We start from the raw sequence: 23,293 nt of genomic DNA, 5'->3' as shown, positions 1-23,293 counted from the left end.
ACTGCATTACCTATCTTCCTCCCCATAATCTAGTGCGCACGCGCACCCTAAACATTGCGATCACATGGTTCGCATGGCGCTACTTGCGATCATGTGACCAGCATGACCCCAGTGGAGGTCATGCTGATCACATGACTTCAGGCCTTACGCTATAAATCACAATTAGGGAGACGCATGAACAGCGCCTCCAGTCCTGTCGTTTTGCAGCTTGGCCTCAGGTAATACTATATCTAAAAAATTGATACTCACTTGCTGATCGATTGATTTACTTAGGTATACTTAGTACTTGGTACAGAATTGACTACATTTACTCCTGATCTATACCAATGATTTTCTGGTAGGCTATTATAATATTTCTATGCTACAGTCCCTTTATTCTGATTGCTATACACTCCTGTATGACTTTAGTGCTTTCTAACCAGTCCTATGTCCACCTTACTTTACCTACCTTCTACTTTCCCTGTATCAGTGCTAATACTCTGAGACCTGGAACTTTTATTTTTATTTTTTATTTTTTTCTCTATTTTTATGATTTGTCAATGAAATGCAATGCTCACTGCCTTGAAAAGATAGTAAAAACAGAAAATTTTATGTTTATACCCTTCACAGATCCCTTGAGAAAGGTCTTGATAGGACCGAAACGTTGGGATACATTATGGCCTAAATTTATACTACATGTATGTTGTGACAACGGCGCGATCAGCCATATATTGACATCATTTGAATTTTTGTGTTCAAAATAAATTTGCAAGCAAAAGATATTGGTGTGCCGTGGATTATCTACCTGTTCTCTGACAGTGGCATAAATACTAAAGATAAAAGTACTTGGTTGAGACACAAGGGTATATTCAAATGCGCCACCGCATATGTACTTTCTGCAATTACATAAACATGGGTTCCTCTATTTATTCTACAGCTACCCATAATACCTTTAATATTAATCAATATGTTAATTGCAACACTAACTATGCGGTTTACTGTATTACCTGTTCTATATGCAGCCTTCAATATGTTGGCTGTACTACAAATAGCCTTAGGCCTCATGCACACGACCGTTGTGTGCACCCGTGGCCGTTGTTCAGTTTTCCGTGATTTTCTGCGGACCCATTGATTTCAATGGGTCCGTTGAAAATTCGGAAAATGCACTGTTTGTCATCCGCCTCCGTGATCCGTGTATCCTGTCCGTCAAAAAAATATGACCTGTCCTATTTTTTTGACAGACAATGGTTCACGGACCCATTCAAGTCAATGGGTCCGTGAAAAAACACGGATGCACACAAGATTGGCATCCGTGTCCGTGATCCGTGTCCGTAGGCTACTTTCATACAGACGGATCCGAAGATCCGTCTACATAAAAGCTTTTCAGAGCTGAGTTTTCACTTCGTGAAAACTCTGATCGGCCAGTATATTCTAACACAGAGGTGTTCCCATAGTGATGGGGACGCTTCAAGTTAGAATATACTACGAACTGTGTACATGACAGCCCCCTGCTGCCTGGCAGCACCCGATCTCTTACAGGGGGCTGTGATCCGCACAATTAACCCCTCAGGTGCCGCACCTGAAGGGGTTAATTGTGCGTATCATAGCCCCCTGTAAGAGATCAGGGGATGCAAGTCAACAGGGGGCAGACCCCCCTCCCTCCCCAGTTTTACTTTCATTGGTGGCCAGTGCGGCCCCCCCGGGCCCCCTCCCTCTATTGTATTAATATCATTGGTGGCCAGTGCGGCCCCCCCGGACCCCCTCCCTCCGTTTATTGTATTATCATTAGTGGCCAGTGTGCGCCCCCCCGGCCTCCCCTCCCTCCCTCTATTGTATTAATATCATTAGTGGCCAGTGTGCGGCCTCCCCTCTCCCCCCCCCCGATCATTGGTGGCAGCGGAGAGTTCCGATCAGAGTCCCAGTTTAATCGGGGCTCCGATCGGTAACCATGGCAACCAGGACGCTAATGCAGTCCTGGTTGCCATGGTTACTTAGCAATATTAGAAGCATCATACTTACCTGCTGCGCATTCTGTGACCGGCCGGGAGCTCTTCCTACTAGTAAGTGACAGATCATTAAGCAATGCGCCGCACAAACCTGTCACTTACCAGTAGGAGGAGCTCCCGGCCGGTCACAGACAGCCCAGCAGGTAAGTATGATGCTTCTAATATTGCTAAGTAACTGCAGTAGCGTCCTGGTTGACATAGTGACCGATCGGAGCCCCAGCGATTAAACTGGGACTCCGATCAGAACTCTCCTCCGCTGCCACCAATGATGGGGGAGGGAGAGGGGTGGCCGCACACTGGCCACCAATGATATTAATACAATAGAGGGACGGGGGCCAGGGGGGTCCGCACACTGGCCACCAATGATAATACAATAGAGGGAGGGGGGGACGGGGGGGGCACACACTGGCCACCAATGATAATATAATAGAGGGAGGGAGAGGGGCCGCACATTGACCACCAATGATATTCAAACTGGGGAGGGAGGGGGGGTCTGCCCCCTGCTGCCTAGCAGCCCCTTATCTCTTACAGGGGGCTATGATACACACAATTAACCCCTTCAGGTGCGGCACCTGATGGGTTAATTGTGCAGATCACAGCCCCCTGTAAGAGATCAGGTGCTGCCAGACAACAGGGGGCAGTCATGTACACAGTTCGTAGTATATTCTAACTTGAAGCGTCCCCATCACCATGGGAACGCCTCTGTGTTAGAATATACTGTCGGATATGAGTTTTCACAATGTAACTCAAATCCGATAGTATATTCTAACATAGAGGCGTTCCCATGGTGATGGGGACGCTTCAAGTTAAAATATACCATCGGATTGGAGAAAACTCCGATCCGATGGTATAATAGGGACTCCTTTACATTGAAAGTCAATGGGGGACGGATCCGCTTGCAATTGCACCATATTGTGTCAACGTCAAACGGATCCGTCCCCATTGACTTGCATTGTAAGTCAGGACGGATCCGTTTGGCTCCGCACGGCCAGACGGACACCAAACGACTTTTTCCTTCATGTCAATGGATCCTGCAAAAATCAAGGAAGACCCACGGAAGTAAAAACGGACACGGATCACGGAACTCCGGAACCCGTTTTTGCGGACCGCAGAAAAAAACCGGTTGTGTGCATGAGGCCTAAAAGTGAGAATTTGCAAACATTTCTCAGACATTCCACATACAAAAGTGAGAAATGTCTCAGCAGCCAGTCTACACTTCACGGTTTCTCACCAGGGCAGTACAGCAGGTCTCCAGGTCCAAGCTCTGAAAGAGTTAATCCTCCTACCAGAGTTGGGGACTACAAGCGAAAACTTCTTTTTTCGTATGGGCTCCCATTTCCCAACAGGTTTAAATCGTAAACACAATTTAATCCTGCACTGTCAGGAACTTAGCTATTTAAGATCGCAGACTTTCAGTTACAAACTTGTCATGAATAAGGATCAGAATTAGAGTATCCGAAACGCGTAGACCTGTCTGCCATGTTGGATTTTTAACTATTTTGAAATAAAGAACATCATCTCCTTTTTTGGAAGCTGGACCTCCTCCTTTAATTTTTACTACACCCTTTAGATACTGTGGTTCTAATCTGCTAATAAAACAGCTATTTTGGGTAAAAATCTTTTATTGCGGCCTAGTTTGCATCCGTACATGTGAGATACACCCTTTACATACTGTCATTCTATTCTGCTATTAATAAAACACCCATTTAGGGCAAGATCCTAAATTTGAGAAATATGAGGAGAGCGTCAAATAAGGGACGTGGCCCAGGTCGTTGTTGTGCTGGTGGAGCTCCTGTTGCAGGGAGAGGATGTGGTTGATCTATTCCAGCTACAGGCACAAGTGAAACCCCTTCCTCAAGTGTGAGTAGGCGACAGAACCTGCAGCAGTATTTGGTCGGGCCTAATGCGGCTCTACGAATGGTGAGGCCAGAACAAGTACAGGCGATAGAAGATTGGGTTGCTGACAGTGCCTCCAGTGTCTTCACATCATCTACCACCCAGTCTCCTGCTGAAAGATCAGAGTTGGCATCTGCAGCCGATGCCCATCAGTCTTTCCCCTCACCCCCTTGCAAATCAGCCAAGCAGTCTGAGCCCCAAGTCATGCAGCAGTCTCTTCTGCTTTTTGATGACTTTGTTAGCAGGGTTTCCCAGGGCAATCCACCTAGCCCTGCCTCAGAAGTGGAAGAGTGCACCGATGCCCAACCACTTATCGTTCAAGATGAGTACATGGGAGGACCATCGCAGCACGTCTCGGCGGATGATGACGAAACGCAGGTGCCAACTACTGGGGCTTTCGAAAGTGTGCAGACCGACAAGGAGGGCAGGGGTGAAGACTGGGTGAAAGATGATGTGGAGGACGATGAGGTCCTCGACCCCACATGGAATCAAGGTCATGCGAGTGACCTATGTAGTTTGGAGGAAGAGGCAGTGGTCCCACAGAGCCACCAGCACAGCAGAAGAGGGAGCAGGGTGCAAAAGCGAAGTGGCCATCCTCTGCACAGTACGCCTGCTACTGACACTGCAGCAAGGGAACGAGCACACCAAAGCCAGCTCCAAGGAGTTCCCTAGCATGGCAGTTCTTTAGACAATGTGCTGACGGCAAGACACAAGTGGTTTGCACGATGTGCAATCAGAGCCTGAAGTGAGGCATAAACGTTCTCAACCTGAGCACACCCTGCATGACCAGGAATTTAAGGGCTAAGCACGAGCTGCAGTGGAGTAGTCACCTCAAAAACCAAGACAGGTCTCTGTCTCCTCCTGCTTCCTCTTCTCCTGCAGTCTCGGCCTCTTCATCCACCTCTGGAGTGACAGTGCCACCTGCCAACCCGCAAACAGAGGATCTTCCAGCAAAACCACCACCTGGGTCACCAAGCATCTCCACAATGTCCCACGGAAGCGTTCAGCTCTCCATCTCCCAAACACTGGAGAGGAAGAGGAAGTACCCCCCTACCCACCCGCGATCACTAGCCCTGAATATCAGCATTTCTAAATTACTGGCCTTTGAAATGCTGTCATTCCGTCTGGTGGAGATGGATAGTTTTAAAGGCCTTATGGCGGTGGCTGTCCCACAGTACGTTGTGCCCAGCCACCACTACTTTTCCAGACGAGCCATCCCTTCCCTGCACAACCAAGTAGGGGACAAAATCAGGTGTGCACTGCGCAACGCCATCTGTGGCAAGGTGCACCTCACTACGGATACGTAGACCAGTAAGCACGGTCAAGGACGTTATAGCTCCATAACAGCACACTGGGTAAATGTAGTGGCGGCTGGGCCTGAGGCGGATAGCAGTTTGGCGCATGTCCTTTCACCACCGAGGATTGCAGGGCGCTTCAGTTTGCCTCCTGTTGCTTCCTCCTCCTACTCTGCTTCCTCATCCTCTACCGGCTCCTAATCCAGTCAACACCTTCACCACCAACTTCAGCACAGCCAGGGGTAAACGACAGAAGGCAGTTTTAAAACTTATCTGTTTGGGGGACAAACCCCACACCGCTCAGAAGCTGTGGACGGGCCTTAAACAACAGACCGATGAGTGGTTGGTGCCAGTAATCCTCAAGCCCGGCCTGGTGGTGTGCGATAATGGGCGAAATCTCGTAGCAGCTCTAGGACTAGTGGGTTTGACGCACATCTCTTGCCTGGCGCATGTGCTGAATTTGGTGGTGCAGAGATTCCTTAAAAATTACCCCGATATGTCAAAGCTGCTGTGTAAAGTGCAGGCTATCTGTGCGCGCTTTTGGCGTTCTCACCCTGCTGCTGCTCACCTGTCAGCACTGCAGCGTAACTTTGGCCTTCCCGCTCACCGCCTCATATGCAACGTGCCCATAAGGTGGAACTCCACCTTGCACATGCTGGCCAGACTGTGGGAGCAGCAGCAGGCGATAGTGGAGTTTCAGCTGCAGCATGGTTGAGTCGCTCTGCAGAACAGCACCACTTCACCACCAATGACTGGGCCTCCATGCGAGACCGGTGTTCCTTGTTGCGCTGTTTCGAGTACTCCACCAACATGGCCAGTGTTAATAATGCGGTTCTCAGCGTAACTATCCTAACTCTATGCCTCCTTGAAAAAACGCTGCTGGCGATCATGGAAGACGATGTTGCACAGAAGGAGGAGGAGGAGGAGGAAGAGGGATCATTTCATCGGGTTTCCGGCCAATCATTCACAAGTGGCTCCGAGGGTAGCCACCAGTGTATTATCTGAATGTGTGTTTAGCACGGCAGGGGGCGTCATCTCAGGCCAAAAATTGTGAATTTGTGATGGAATAAAGCATCCAAAATGGATGACCCAAAAACTAATTTACCATATTTTTCACCCTATAAGACGCACCAGCCCATAAGACACATCTAGGTTTTTGAGGCGGAAAATAAGAAAAAAAATATTTTGAACCAAAAGGTGTGCTTTTGGTGGGTTTTGAACTAATGGTGGTCTGTGGATGACACTATTATGGGGGATCTGTGGGTGACACTGTTATGGGGATCTGTGGGTGACGCTGTTATGGGGATCTGTGGGTGACACTGTTATGGGGATCTCTGGATGGCACTGTTATGGGGGGATCTGTGGATGACACATATATAGCATCTTATGCTATGTGTCATTCAAAGATTCCCTCCATAACAGTGTCCTTGTAGTGTGAATGACCCCCAATACAGGGGGTGGGGGGTCGCATCTGCTTTTATAGTGACAGTGGGGCCCGTGCAGTGACTGTATTCTACTACACGGGCCCCGCTCACTGTATATAATCATATCTGTAATTGTTATGTATATAATCGGTTAATCAGCGCCTGTATACTTACAAGCACTCTGTAGCAGAGAGGAGGGAGGAGGCAGGACGGGAGGACGGGCGCTGGCAGCGTGAGTCACTACGTCATGCGCCCACGCCGGCTGCTTCATTCATAAAGTAGGCGGTGCAGGCGCGTGACGTAGTGACTCGCGCTGCCAGCGCCCGTCCTCCCGGCCTGCCTCTTCTCTCCTCCCTGCTACCGAGCGCGTGTAAGTAATACAGGCGCTGATTACCCGATTATATACATAACAATTAACAATTACAGATATGATTATATACAGTGAGCGGGGCCCGTGTAGTAGAATACAGTCACTGCACGGGCCCCACTGTCCCTATAAAAGCAGATGCGACCCCTACCCCCTGTATTGGGGGTCATTCACACTACAAGGACACTGTTATGGAGGGAATCTTTGAATGACACATAGCATAAGATGCTATATATGTGTCATCCACAAATCCCCCCCATAACAGTGTCATCCACAGATCCCCATAACAGTGCCATCCAGAGATCCCCATAACAGTGTCAGTGGATTTGGAAAATGATTTTAATATTGATATGTGTTTATGAAATTGTTTGTTAATATTGGAATAATAAAAAAAAAATTACAGATACGATTATATACAGTGAGCGGGGCCCATGTAGTAGAATACAGTCACTGCACGGGCCCCGCTGTCATTATAAAAGCAGATGCCAGCCCCCAGCCCCTCCTCCATCTCAGCTGATACACCCGCCGTGCAGCATTGCGGCATGGCGTATCATAAAAAATTCAGCTAAATGCTGCATTCGCCCCATATTTGGGGGGAAAAAGTGCATCTTATAGGGTGAAAAATACGGTAATACTTTTTTAATACTTACCCCAGCATTTGTATATTCATCTGCCAGTATCCTCAACATTGAAGCATTGCGGTTATTATCGCAGAGGCTCATTCCTCATATGAATAACTTATTTTTTATTGTTTAGACGTGCTGCAATTATACTTTATCGAGATACATTCATTACTCTTTTTGGTGCAGTATGCGTGCAGCGCCTGGATGGCGTTCTTTATGTCACTTTCCTTCCCCTTTTTAATGGCATATATATTTTTTAATCATGTTATAATAAAAATGTATATATTTTTATAATGGTCCATTTTTCTTTAGTTGCTGGATATACTCGGGAGCTTGTACCGAGTCATTTGATTAGTTGGCCTGTTACCTTCTTCCGTAATAGGGTCACTTATGGTCTATTTCTCTCTATGCAAACTTTGATGTAGATCAAGTAATTGTTGAAATAAAACTCGTTCTGTTCAAAATTATTCAATGCTTTTCAAGTGCTTAATTCATTTAGGCATACTTATGCATAGCAAAGTTTTATGATGTGTTACAACAATTCTGACTTCGGATTTGTAATCCCCACACTCGATTTAGTAGAGGACAAATGGTTTTTGCCCAGTAGCAGACAAAAAGTTTTTGTTTTTGTTGTGTGGTGTAATAGATCAATGCAAATTACTTAAAATTGAACTGAGTAACGCCATTTTATGTAGGGTACACATAGGGGCAATGCAAAAGGAACACGAAAGTTGTAAAAAATTATGTAAAATAGCTATTATTTTGTTGTTCATTAAGGCCATTGGGATACACTGTTTTCAAATAAAAAATCAATTTGGCTTCACAAATTCTCTTGTCCCAATTACCCCTTCTCCCTGTCTGTTTGATCAATTCAATGCCCATTAGGCCTCCTGCACACAACATGTTTTTTTTCCCCGTTTATGGCCGTTTTTTGCGTTCCGTATACGGTCCGTATACGGAACAATTAATTTTAATGGTTCCGCAAAAAAAAAAAAAAAAGGAATGTACTCCGTATGCATTCCGTTTCTGTATTTCAGTTTTTCCGTTCCTCTTAAAGATAGAACATGTCATATTATTACCCGCAAATCACGTTCCATGGCTCCATTCAAGTCAATGGGTCCGCAGAAAAACGGAACACATACGGAAATGCATCCGTATGTCTTCCGTTTCCGTTCCGTTTTTTGCGGAAATATCTATTGAAAATGTTATGCCCAGCCCAATTTTATCTATGTAATTACTGTATACTGTATATGCCATACGGAAAAAAGGAACAGAAACAAAAACACAACGGAAACAAAAAACTGAACAACAAATCCGTGAAAAACGGACCGCAAAACACTGAAAAAGCCATATGGTCGTGTGCAGGAGGCCTTAAGCTGAGACAATCAGTCCTCCCTTCATGTTCATTTCTGACATAAACTGCAATTTGTATTCCTGGGTCTGGTAAGATTTTTCCAATTCTTTCCATTTATTATCCAGGAATCTTTCTTATCCAGTTGCATATGAGATTATTATGTATATTTTATATCCTTATCTCACCTTATTATTTGAGCACGTTTTGCATTTTCTCCATTTTTATTCTTAATAAGTAAAAGTTAAGTTTTATTGCAATAATGTCCAGGTCTTCTTGAGATATTTTGGTACATCACAGAAAAGCAGCGGAGCGATAGGGCAGAGAACCAGTGATGCCCTTCTCCTGCTGGCGTTGCTAGGTGTTCAACTGTATCTGTATCCTGTGCCCCAAAAAGCATGTGAATAGAGTTGAGCGGACACCTGGATGTTCGGGTTCGAGAAGTTCGGCCGAACTTCCCGAAAATGTTCGGGTTCGGGATCCGAACCCGATCCGAACTTCGTCCCGAACCCCATTGAAGTCAATGGGGACCCGAACTTTTCGGCACTAAAAAGGCTGTAAAACAGCCCAGGAAAGGGCTAGAGGGCTGCAAAAGGCAGCAACATGTAGGTAAATCCCCTGCAAACAAATTTGGTTAGGGAAATGAATTAAAATAAAAATTAAATAAATAGAAATTAACCAAAATCAATTGGACAGAGGTCCCATAGCAGAGAATCTGGCTTCACGTCACCCACCACTGGAACAGTCCATTCTCAGATATTTAGGCCCCGGCACCCAGGCAGAGGAGAGAGGTCCCGTAACAGAGAATCTGTCTTCATGTCAGCAGAGAATCAGTCTGCATGTCATAGCAGAGAATCAGGCTTCACGTCAGCCACCACTGCAATAGTCCATTGTCATAAATTTAGGCCCAGCACCCAGGCAGAGGAGAGAGGTCCCGTAACAGAGAATCTGGCTTCATGTCAGCAGAGAATTAGTCTGCATGTCATAGCAGAGAATCAGGCTTCACGTCAGCCACCACTGCAACAGTCCATTGTCAGATATTTAGGCCCAGCACCCAGGCAGAGGAGAGAGGTCCCGTAACAGACAATCTGGCTTCATGTCAGCAGAGAATTAGTCTGCATGTCATAGCAGAGAATCAGGCTTCACGTCAGCCACCACTGCAACAGTCCATTGTCAGATATTTAGGCCCAGCACCCAGGCAGAGGAGAGAGGTCCCGTAACAGACAATCTGGCTTCATGTCAGCAGAGAATCAGTCTTCATGTCATAGCAGAGAATCAGTCTTCATGTCATAGCAGAGAATCAGGCTTCACGTCACCCACCACTGTAAGAGTCCATTTTCATAAATTTAGGCCCAGCACCCAGGCAGAGGAGAGAGGTCCCGTAACAGACAATCTGGCTTCATGTAGCAGAGAATCAGTCTGCATGTCATAGCAGAGAATCAGGCTTCACGTCAGCCACCACTGCAACAGTCCATTGTCAGATATTTAGGCCCAGCACCCAGGCAGAGGAGAGAGGTCCCGTAACAGACAATCTGGCTTCATGTCAGCAGAGAATTAGTCTGCATGTCATAGCAGAGAATCAGGCTTCACGTCAGCCACCACTGCAACAGTCCATTGTCATAAATTTAGGCCCAGCACCCAGGCAGAGGAGAGAGGTCCCGTAACAGACAATCTGGCTTCATGTCAGCAGAGAATCAGTCTTCATGTCATAGCAGAGAATCAGTCTTCATGTCATAGCAGAGAATCAGGCTTCACGTCAGCCACCACTGCAACAGTCCATTGTCATAAATTTAGGCCCAGCACCCAGGCAGAGGAGAGAGGTCCCGTAACAGACAATCTGGCTTCATGTCAGCAAAGAATTAGTCTGCATGTCATAGCAGAGAATCAGGCTTCACGTCACCCACCACTGTAAGAGTCCATTTTCATAAATTTAGGCCCAGCACCCAGGCAGAGGAGAGAGGTCCCGTAACAGACAATCTGGCTTCATGTCAGCAGAGAATCAGTCTTCATATCATAGCAGAGAATCAGGCTTCACGTCAGCCACCACTGCAACAGTCCATTGTCAGATATTTAGGCCCAGCACCCAGGCAGAGGAGAGAGGTCCTGTAACAGAGGATCTGGCTTCATGTCAGCAGAGAATCAGTCTGCATGTCATAGCAGAGAATGAGGCTTCACGTCAGCCACCACTGCAACAGTCCATTGGCATATATTTAGGCCCAGCACACAGGCAGAGGAGAGAGGTCCCGTAACAGAGAATCTGTCTTCATGTCAGCAGAGAATCAGTCTGCATGTCATAGCAGAGAATCAGGCTTCACGTCAGCCACCACTGCAATAGTCCATTGTCATAAATTTAGGCCCAGCACCCAGGCAGAGGAGAGAGGTCCCGTAACAGAGAATCTGGCTTCATGTCAGCAGAGAATTAGTCTGCATGTCATAGCAGAGAATCAGGCTTCACGTCAGCCACCACTGCAACAGTCCATTGTCAGATATTTAGGCCCAGCACCCAGGCAGAGGAGAGAGGTCCCGTAACAGACAATCTGGCTTCATGTCAGCAGAGAATTAGTCTGCATGTCATAGCAGAGAATCAGGCTTCACGTCAGCCACCACTGCAACAGTCCATTGTCATAAATTTAGGCCCAGCACCCAGGCAGAGGAGAGAGGTCCCGTAACAGACAATCTGGCTTCATGTCAGCAGAGAATCAGTCTTCATGTCATAGCAGAGAATCAGTCTTCATGTCATAGCAGAGAATCAGGCTTCACGTCAGCCACCACTGCAACAGTCCATTGTCATAAATTTAGGCCCAGCACCCAGGCAGAGGAGAGAGGTCCCGTAACAGACAATCTGGCTTCATGTCAGCAAAGAATTAGTCTGCATGTCATAGCAGAGAATCAGGCTTCACGTCACCCACCACTGTAAGAGTCCATTTTCATAAATTTAGGCCCAGCACACAGGCAGAGGAGAGAGGTCCCGTAACAGACAATCTGGCTTCATGTCAGCAGAGAATTAGTCTGCATGTCATAGCAGAGAATCAGGCTTCACGTCACCCAACATTGGAACAGTCCATTGGCATATATTTAGGCCCCGGCACCCAGACAGAGGAGAGGTTCATTCAACTTTGGGTAGCCTCGCAATATAATGGTAAAATGAAAATAAAAATAGGATTGAATGAGGAAGTGCCCTGGTGTCCAATAATATATGGTTAAGGGGAGGTAGTTAATGTCTAATCTGGACAAGGGACGGACAGGTCCTGTGGGATCCATGCCTGGTTCATTTTTATGAACGTCAGCTTGTCCACATTGGCTGTAGACAGGCGGCTGCGTTTGTCTGTAATGACGCCCCCTGCCGTGCTGAATACACGTTCAGACAAAACGCTGGCCGCCGGGCAGGCCAGCACCTCCAAGGCATAAAAGGCTAGCTCTGGCCACGTGGACAATTTAGAGACCCAGAAGTTGAATGGGGCCGAACCATCAGTCAGTACGTGGAGGGGTGTGCACACGTACTGTTCCACCATGTTAGTGAAATGTTGCCTCCTGCTAACACGTTGCGTATCAGGTGGTGGTGCAGTTAGCTGTGGCGTGTTGACAAAAGTTTTCCACATCTCTGCCATGCTAACCCTGCCCTCAGAGGAGCTGGCCGTGACACAGCTGCCTTGGCGACCTCTTGCTCCTCCTCTGCCTTGGCCTTGGGCTTCCACTTGTTCCCCTGTGACATTTGGGAATGCTCTCAGTAGCGCGTCTACCAACGTGCGCTTGTACTCGCGCATCTTCCTATCACGCTCCAGTGCAGGAAGTAAGGTGGGCACATTGTCTTTGTAGCGTGGATCCAGCAGGGTGGCAGCCCAGTAGTCCGCACAGGTTAAAATGTGGGCAACTCTGCTGTCGTTGCGCAGGCACTGCAGCATGTAGTCGCTCATGTGTGCCAGGCTGCCCAGGGGTAAGGACAAGCTGTCCTCTGTGGGAGGCGTATCGTCATCGTCCTGCCTTTCCCCCCAGCCACGCACCAGTGATGGACCCGAGCTGCGTTGGGTGCCACCCCGCTGTGACCATGCTTCATCCTCATCCTCCTCCACCTCCTCCTCATCCTCGTCCTCCTCGTCCTCCAGTAGTGGGCCCTGGCTGGCCACATTTGTACCTGGCCTCTGCTGTTGCCAAAAACCTCCCTCTGAGTCACTTCGAAGAGACTGGCCTGAAAGTGCTAAAAATGACCCCTCTTCCTCCTCCTCCTCCTCCTCCTGGGCCACCTCCTCTTCCATCATCGCCCTAAGTGTTTTCTCAAGGAGACATAGAAGTGGTATTGTAACGCTGATAACGGCGTCATCGCCACTGGCCATGTTGGTGGAGTACTCGAAACAGCGCAACAGGGCACACAGGTCTCGCATGGAGGCCCAGTCATTGGTGGTGAAGTGGTGCTGTTCTGTAGTGCGACTGACCCGTGCGTGCTGCAGCTGAAACTCCACTATGGCCTGCTGCTGCTCGCACAGTCTGTCCAGCATGTGCAAGGTGGAGTTCCACCTGGTGGGCACGTCGCATATGAGGCGGTGAGCGGGAAGGCCGAAGTTACGCTGTAGCGCAGACAGGCGAGCAGCAGCAGGATGTGAACGCCGGAAGCGCGAACAGACGGCCCGCACTTTATGCAGCAGCTCTGACATGTCGGGGTAGTTGTGAATGAACTTCTGCACCACCAAATTCAGCACATGCGCCAAGCAAGGGATGTGCGTCAAATTGGCTAGTCCCAGAGCTGCAACGAGATTTCGCCCATTATCACACACCACCAGGCCGGGCTTGAGGCTCACCGGCAGCAACCACTCGTCGGTCTGTTGTTCTATACCCCGCCACAACTCCTGTGCGGTGTGGGGCCTGTCCCCCAAACATATGCGTTTCAGAATGGCCTGCTGACGTTTACCCCGGGCTGTGCTGAAGTTGGTGGTGAAGGTGTGTGGCTGACTGGATGAGCAGGTGGAAGAAGAGGAGGAGAAAGCCGAGAAGGAGGAGGTGGCAACAGGAGGCAAAGAATGTTGCCCTGCGATCCTTGGCGGCGGAAGGACGTGCGCTAAACAGCTCTCCGCCTGGGGCCCAGCTGCCACTACATTTACCCAGTGTGCAGTTAGGGAGATAAAGCGTCCCTGGCCGTGCTTACTGGTCCACGTATCTGTGGTTAGGTGGACCTTGCTACAGATGGCGTTGCGCAGTGCACACTTGATTTTATCGGATACTTGGTTGTGCAGGGAAGGCACGGCTCTCTTGGAGAAGTAGTGGCGGCTGGGAACAACATACTGTGGGACAGCAAGCGACATGAGCTGTTTGAAGCTGTCTGTGTCCACCAGCCTAAATGACAGCATTTCATAGGCCAGTAGTTTAGAAATGCTGGCATTCAGGGCCAGGGATCGAGGGTGGCTAGGTGGGAATTTACGCTTTCTATCAAATGTTTGTGAGATGGAGAGCTGAACGCTGCCGTGTGACATGGTTGAGAAGCTTGGTGATGGAGTTGGTGGTGGTGTTGGTGGTACATCCCCTGTTTGCTGGGCGGCAGGTGCCAACGTTCCTCCAGAGGCGGAGGAAGAGGCCGAGGCGGCAGCAGCAGAAGAGGCCGAGGCGGCAGCAGCAGAAGAGGTAGCAGGGGGAGCCTGAGTGACTTCCTTGGTTTTAAGGTGTTTACTCCACTGCAGTTCATGCTTTGCATGCAGGTGCCTGGTCATGCAGGTTGTGCTCAGGTTCAGAACGTTAATGCCTCGCTTCAGGCTCTGATGGCACAGCGTGCAAACCACTCGGGTCTTGTCGTCAGCACATTGTTTGAAGAAGTGCCATGCCAGGGAACTCCTTGAAGCTGCCTTTGGGGTGCTCGGTCCCAGATGGCGGCGGTCAGTAGCAGGCGGAGTCTCTTGGCGGCGGGTGTTCTGCTTTTGCCCACTGCTCCCTCTTTTGCTACGCTGTTGGCTCGGTCTCACCACTGCCTCTTCCTCCGAACTGTGAAAGTCAGTGGCACGACCTTCATTCCATGTGGGGTCTAGGACCTCATCGTCCCCTGCATCGTCTTCCACCCAGTCTTGATCCCTGACCTCCTGTTCAGTCTGCACACTGCAGAAAGACGCAGCAGTTGGCACCTGTGTTTCGTTATCATCAGAGACATGCTGAGGTGGTATTCCCATGGTCTCATCATCAGGAAACATAAGTGGTTGTGCGTCAGTGCAGTCTATGTCTTCCACCGCTGGGGAAGGGCTAGGTGGATGCCCTTGGGAAACCCTGCCAGCAGAGTCTTCAAACAGCATAAGAGACTGCTGCATAACTTGAGGCTCAGACAGTTTCCCTGGTATGCATGGGGGTGATGTGACAGACTGATGGGGTTGGTTTTCAGGCGCCATCTGTGCGCTTTCTGCAGAAGACTGGGTGGGAGATAATGTGAACGTGCTGGATCCACTGTCGGCCACCCAATTGACTAATGCCTGTACCTGCTCAGGCCTTACCATCCTTAGAACGGCATTGGGCCCCACCATATATCGCTGTAAATTCTGGCGGCTACTGGGACCTGAGGTAGTTGGTACACTAGGACGTGTGGATGTGGCAGAACGGCCACGTCCTCTCCCAGCACCAGAGGGTCCACTAACACCACCACAACCATGTCCACGTCCGCGTCCCTTACTAGATGTTTTCCTCATTGTTATGGTTCACCACAACAACAAAAATATTATTTGGCCCAATGTATTGTATTCAAATTCAGCTGAATATAAATTTGAGGCCTAGTATTTAGGTGCTGGGTGACCGGTATGGATTTACTGACAGAATTAGACTTGGAAATGCACAGTAGCGTGTGTGTGAAGTTATTCTGAATGACCCTATGTGCACCTTGAATATTATATACCCTTTTAGGGATAGATTTCAAATAGCTCTGATATAGCAGAAACCACTAGATTATGAAATTGCTAAATTGGGAATTGTATTTCAACCCTGAACAAAAAATGTGCTTTGACGGACACTAAATAACTTGCCCAGCCACAACAGTACAGCGGTAACGAGAGATTTAGCAGGATATAAATTTGAGGCCTAGTATTTAGGCGCTGGGTGACCGGTATGGATTTAGTGACAGAATTAGACTTGGAAATGCACAGTAGCGTGTGTGTGAAGTTATTCTGAATGACCCTATGTGCACCTTGAATATTATATACCCTTTTAGGGATAGATTTCAAATAGCTCTGATATAGCAGAAACCACTAAATTATGAAATTGCTAAATTGGGAATTGTATTTCAACCCAGAACAAAAAATGTGCTTTGACGGACACTAAATAACTTTCCCAGCCACAACAGTACAGCGGTAACAACAGATTTAGCGGGATATAAATTTGAGGCCTAGTATTTAGGCGCTGGGTGACCGGTATGGATTTAGTGACAGAATTAGACTGGGATATGGCCAAAAAATAACCACACTATTGCTGGTTAAATGCACTTGGTGTGACAGCTTGACCAACCACACTACTGAGGGTTAAATGCACTTGGTGACGGGCGCAGCTTGCCCCTGATGTAGTATATGGCCAAAAAATGAACAGACTATTGCTGGTTAAATGCACTTGGTGTGACAGCTTGACCAACCACACTACTGAGGGTTAAATGCACTTGGTGACGGGTGCAGCTTGCCCCTGATGTAGTATATGGCCAAAAAATTAACAGACTATTGCTGGTTAAATGCACTTGGTGTGACAGCTTGACCAACCACACTACTGAGGGTTAAATGCACTTGATGACGGGCGCAGCTTGCTCCTGATGTAGTATATGGCTAAAAAATTAACAGACTATTGCTGGTTAAATGCACTTGGTGTGACAGCTTGACCAACCACACTACTGAGGGTTAAATGCACTTGGTGACGGGCGCAGCTTGCCCCTGATGTAGTATATGGCCAAAAAATTAACAGACTATTGCTGGTTAAATTCACTTGGTGTGACAGCTTCACCCTGATGTAGGCTTTAGCCAAAAAACAACCACACCATTGAGGGTTAAATGCACTTGGTGACAGGCGCAGCTTGCCACTGATGTAGTATATGGCCTAAAAATGAACAGACTATTGCTGGTTAAATGCACTTGGTGTGACAGCTTGACCAACCACACTACTGAGGGTTAAATGCACTTGGTGACGGGCGCAGCTTGCCCCTGATGTAGTATATGGCCAAAAAATTAACAGACTATTGCTGGTTAAATGCACTTGGTGTGACAGCTTCACCCTGATGTAGGCTTTAGCCAAAAAACAACCACACCATTGAGGGTTAAATGCACTTGGTGACAGGCGCAGCTTGCCACTGATGTAGTATATGGCCAAAAAATGAACAGACTATTGCTGGTTAAATGCACTTGGTGTGACAGCTTGACCAACCACACTACTGAGGGTTAAATGCACTTGGTGACGGGCGCAGCTTGCCCCTGATGTAGTATATGGCCAAAAAATTAACAGACTATTGCTGGTTAAATGCACTTGGTGTGACAGCTTGACCAACCACACTACTGAGGGTTAAATGCACTTGGTGACGGGCGCAGCTTGCCCCTGATGTAGTATATGGCCAAAAAATGAACAGACTATTGCTGGTTAAATGCACTTGGTGTGACAGCTTGACCAACCACACTACTGAGGGTTAAATGCACTTGGTGACGGGCGCAGCTTGCCCCTGATGTAGTATATGGCCAAAAAATAAACAGACTATTGCTGGTTAAATGCACTTGGTGTGACAGCTTCGCCCTGATGTAGGCTTTAGCCAAAAAACAACCACACCATTGAGGGTTAAATGCACTTGGTGACAGGCGCAGCTTGCCCCTGATGTAGTATATGGCCAAAAAATAAACAGACTATTGCTGGTTAAATGCACTTGGTGTTACAGCTTCACCCTGATGTAGGCTTTAGCCAAAAAACAACCACACCATTGAGGGTTAAATGCACTTGGTCGCAGCTTGTGCTGGCGCACCACAAGACACAAAATGGCCGCCGATCAACCAAGAAAAAAGTGACTGACAAACGGTCTGGGCAGCCTAAAAACAGTGAGCAATTGAATTTCAGCAGCTCAATGATGCACAGCTGCAGATCGATCGATTAATCAAGTCCTTTGGAGGAGTTAATCTGCCTAATCTCGCCCTACTGTCGCAGCCGCAACCTCTCCCTACGCTAATCAGAGCAGAGTGACGGGCAGCGATATGTGACTCCAGCTTATATAGAGGCTGGGTCACATGGTGCTCTGGCCAATCACAGCCATGCCAATAGTAGGTATGGCTGTCACGGCCTCTTGGGGCAAGTAGTATGACGCTTGTTGATTGGCTGCTTTGCAGCCTTTCAAAAAGCGCCAAGAAAGCGTCACAAAAGCGCCAAGAAAGCGACGAACACCGAACCCGAACCCGGACTTTTTTACGAAAATGTCCGGGTTCGGGTCCGTGTCACGGACACCCCAAAATTCGGTACGAACCCGAACTATACAGTTCGAGTTCGCTTATCCCTACATGTGAAGTGACTCAGTGACTGGACCCCCCCTTCCCCAGTAAAGGTGCATAGCGGGGCCTGGAGCAAGTGCTCCAACTGCACCAATAATGATCTGGCCCTGAATATCTAGGAGGTGTTTGTATATGCACTGGTTGATTACTTCGTAAAATGTTATTGTAATCAAGGGGAGACATGATCAGTGCCTGGATTAGTATTTTAGAACAATTTACCAATATAATACATGCACCATATAAAGCAAACAATTTATAAGTAGCTACAGTGTTGTTCTATTATGTATCCAACAAAAATTCAGAGGTTTATAATGAATACCCTTAAAGGGAACCTGTCTCAGCAATGCGGACACATAGGAACATGAGACCAACACAGATGTAACATGTCAACCAGTAGTGATGTCCCGAACTATTCGCCGGCGAATAGTTCCCGGCGAACATAGCTTGTTCGCGTTCGCCGCTGCAGGCAAACATATGCGATGTTCGGTCCGCCTCCTATACGTCATCATTGAGCAAACTTTGACCCTCTACCACACAGTCAGCAGACACATTCCAGCCAATCAGCATACCCTCCCTCCCAGACCCTCCCACCGCCTATCAAAAAGCAAGGACAGCATCCATCTTAGATGAATTCTGACGCTGCAGTGTCACAAAGTTGTAATCGCAATGCGATTAATACAGGTTATATTAATCGCATTGCGATTACAACTTAGAGCTGGGTTCCTGATGGTTATATTGATAGAATATAACGAAGATTGAGAGTATAGTGCTATATTCGTTGTCAATTCTAGCAATACAACCATTAGGAACTCAGATCTAAGTTGTAATCGCAATGCGAATAATGCAGGTTATATTAATCGCATTGCGAATTCAACTTAGAGCTGCTAAGTTCCTAATGGTTGTATTGCTAGAATTGACGAATATAACGAATATAGCACTATATTTTCAATCTTCGTTATATTCTAGCAATACAACCATTAGGAACCCAGCAGCTCTAAGTTGAATTCGCAATGCGATTAATATAACCTGCATTAATCGCATTGCGATTACAACTTTCTCAAATCCGACAGTACATTCTAGCATGGAGCCGTTCCCATGATGATGGGGACGCTCCATGAGCACAGAAGTCGGCAGAAGCTCTAAGTTGAAATCGCAATGTGATTAATTCAAGTTCTATAAATCGCATTGCGATTTCAACTTACCACACTCTGCGTCAACTATGTAATTTTCCATGGGTGTTTTGCCATGGATCCCCCTCCGGCATGCCACAGTCCAGGTGTTAGTCCCCTTGAAACAACTGTTTCCATCACTATTGTGGCCACAAAGAGTCCCTGTGGGTTTTCAAATTCACTTTCCTATTGAAGGCTATTGCGGTTCGCACGTTCGTGAATATTTGCAGAAATTCGCGTTCGCTGTTCGCGAACGGAAAATTTTATGTTCGCGACATCACTATCAACCAGTTTCATTGGAGCAAATCTGCTGACAGATACCCTTTAAAGGGAACCTGTCTCTGGGATTTTGTGTATAGAGCTGAGGACATGGGTTGCTAGATCGCCGCTAGCACATCCGCAAGACCCAGTCCCCATAGCTCTGTGTGCTTTTATTGTGTAAAAAAAACAACGATTTGATACATATTAACCCAAATTGAGTCCTGTACGTGAGATGAGTCAGGGACAGGACTCATCTCAGGTTAATTTGCATATGTATGAAATCATTTTTTTTTACACAATAAAAGCACACAGAGCTATGGGGACTGGGTATTGTCGATGTGCTAGAGGCCATCTAGCAACCCATGTCCTCAGCTCTATACACAAAATCCCTGAGACAGGTTCCCTTTAAAGGGTATCTGTCAGCAGATTTGCTCCAATGAAACTGGCTGACATGTTACATCTGTGTTGGTCTCATGTTCCTATGTGTCCGCATTGCTGGGAAAAATGATATTTACATATTTGCAAATGAGCCTCTAGGAGCAACAGGAGCGTTGCCATTACACCTAGAGGCTCTGCTCTCTCTGCAACTGCTGCTCCCTCTCCACTTTGAATGATAGGATCAGGCAGTCAATCAACATGGAGAGGGCGTGGCAGTTGCAGAGAGATGAGAGTCTCTAGGAGTAATAGCAACACCCCCGTTGCTCCTAGAGGCTCATTTGCATGCACTAAAACTTTAATTACATAAACCTGGGGAAAAAATTTAAAAAATCTTGACAGTGTAATACTATGATTAATCATACTTTCTTACTCTCAGCCCTTGGTTAAGTAGCATGCAGCCTGCCCAAATATAGATTACATATAAAACTCAAGTTGTAACCAGCAAAAGTAACCTTGGTGAATAATGTCAAGTTGCACTGAAAAGATTTCTTTTTAACCAAGAATATTAAGTATACTCCAGTGAAAATCCATTAGATACCTTAATAACCAAGATTTGTATAATGAAAGCCCACATTTATTTTACAACTGGCATGTTAATGCATTTTTTTCATTAAAATAGTATTCGTAGTTAAATATTTTTATCAGATTTTCCACTGGAAACTATTTTCTCTGTAAATGATGCATGATGTACAATTCTAAATACATTATGGTAACTACCTGACATCCCCGATTTACTTTTGATACTTTGTACAGTCCAGTTGATAGTAATAGATTTTTTAATGCATTGTTTTGATATTTCTTGCTGTTCATGTAACATATTGGATGTTAAAGGTGTTAAACAAAGTATAAAACTTGCCCCCCAATTCCCAGGCTCCTCATATAGATTATACTTACCCCGCTCCCTGGCACCCGTGTCGCTCCGGATCCCTGCATGGCCGCCACTGCCAGGAGGAGTAGCCAATAGCAGGCTGCGATGGGGACGAGCTTCCCTAGCGTCACTCGTATTCTGCACCCCCACCAGATGTTCCGCGTAACAGGGAGATGCAGCGCCGACCATGCAGGGATCAGGAGCGATGTGGGTGCCGAGGTAAGTATCTATATGAGAGGCCCGGGCTTTGGGGGGCATGTTTTATACTTTGGATAACCCCTTTAATGGAGTGGGGGACATGGAAAACAACTCAAGCAACTGTAGGATGCCCACTAAGACTAGTGTCTGGACTCCCTTTTTATGCCCCCTCAGGCACCAAAGCTGAGCACTATAGCTACCTCTGCATCGGCTATAGCTACAACCCCTGGTCCTATAACCAAAATCAAACTAGCCCCCTCTCCCTTTCACCAGTGGAAATACTGAATCCCACAAAATCTCTTCCACTACAATTGGTGTCAGACAATATATCGATTAGTTGTATGTGGGTATCATGCATCAGCAATGAAAGGGTTAAAATATCTGACAAATTGACCATGTTTATTATTTTGCTTACAGTTAGTTGTCACAATCATTATTCCACATTCATTGCCCTAAATTAGCTTTGTTTTGATTTAAAATCATATGACAGAGCTTATATGCCATTTTGTATTTTTACTGCATAATCTATTATTAAAGGTGTTGTCCAATTTATTTATTTTTTTGTTCTTTGTATGTTTCTATCTAAGCAAATTTAAGGAATTTTCTATTAATTTACTTCATCTCCAGTGGTTCTGTTCTCCTAGTTAGCTGAGTGTCACATGACCTGTGATGTCATCTTTGCGTGCACAAGCCTGAGGGAGCAGGAGGAGCAGTTCTACCTCTGTGCACAGAACGTCACTGTGAAGGCTGTGCTTGTTGGAGCAACAAACCACTCCCCTGTCTGATCTGCTGGCTGAGCTGTCTGCCCTGGGTCTCCCCTTCCACTGGATTCTTCAGCAAAGTTCAACCTCTTCTACCATAAGCAGCATAGACTCAGAGTTGGAGGCTCTGCCTCAGGTACTGAGCAGCTGCAGGGATCCTCCCTCCCTCCTCACTCTGCAAACACAGAGCTGACAAAGACTGGAGAAGTTTTCTCCTCTGTACTCTTCTGCTGGCTGTGAAGAAGTGTCTGCAGAGCATTGCACAAGAACAGGTAGGGGGAAGATCCTGTGTGTATAAGCAATGTCATTGTACAGCTGGGACTTGTAGTCCTAAACATACATAATTATCCCAGCAGTCAGACTGAAGATTGGGCAGCTATTCCATTCACTCCCTTTGCAGAGCAGGCGGAGGGTAAAGGCAGTCTTTGTTGACACCCTCAGAGATTGTTGTTACATGCTCCCACAGCTCTGCAACTGCCTGTAAAAGAAAAAAAAAGAGCCATAACAAAACTTGGTAAATTAGTAAATATATATTTTTTGCCTAAAACTTGCTTAGCTTATGTATATATTGCTGACCATTAGATTTACAGTGCTTTATTATCTTTCAGACAACCCCTTTAAAGTTTCTTCACACACGCTTAAACAGTAATTAAAGCTTTACATACACTTTCAATATGTTAACCCTAATGCCCTAATAAAACTATCTTTATTAATCAATTTTCTATTTTTACTACACTTCTTCCCCCCCCCCCCCCGCCCAAAACGCACCATTCACTGTGCGCTTAAAACTCAGTTCTCTGTACACCACTGACAGCTCAGCGGTGTACAGAGTATGGAGTCCAGAGCAGCGCTATGAGTACATGCAGGAGTGCACATTGCTGCTCCTGCCCGTGCTCCCTGGATGATTACTAACTCTTGGCATAGCACATGAGTACCCTGTAACAATGTACTATGCCAGGATTAGCTGAGCGTAGTGGGCTCCTCTAAGCTAAGTGCTGACATGCAGTTGTCTTAGCTGCCCATACTTACAGTGCTGCTGCGCCCCTATGGAGGATAAAACGCAAAACCAGAATATGGTTGTCATAAGACTATGAAACCATAGTCATGAACAGCGCCATCTATTGGTTTCATAGTCTTATGACAATTAGTGTTGAGCGCGAATATTCGAATAGCAAATTTTTATCTCGAATATCGCAGAT

Source organism: Bufo gargarizans, chromosome 8 (assembly GCF_014858855.1).
Source record: "Bufo gargarizans isolate SCDJY-AF-19 chromosome 8, ASM1485885v1, whole genome shotgun sequence".
NCBI classification, from domain to species: Eukaryota; Metazoa; Chordata; class Amphibia; order Anura; family Bufonidae; genus Bufo; species Bufo gargarizans.
The sequence above is the reverse complement of the archived record's forward strand: the minus strand, read 5'-3'. Positions refer to the sequence as shown.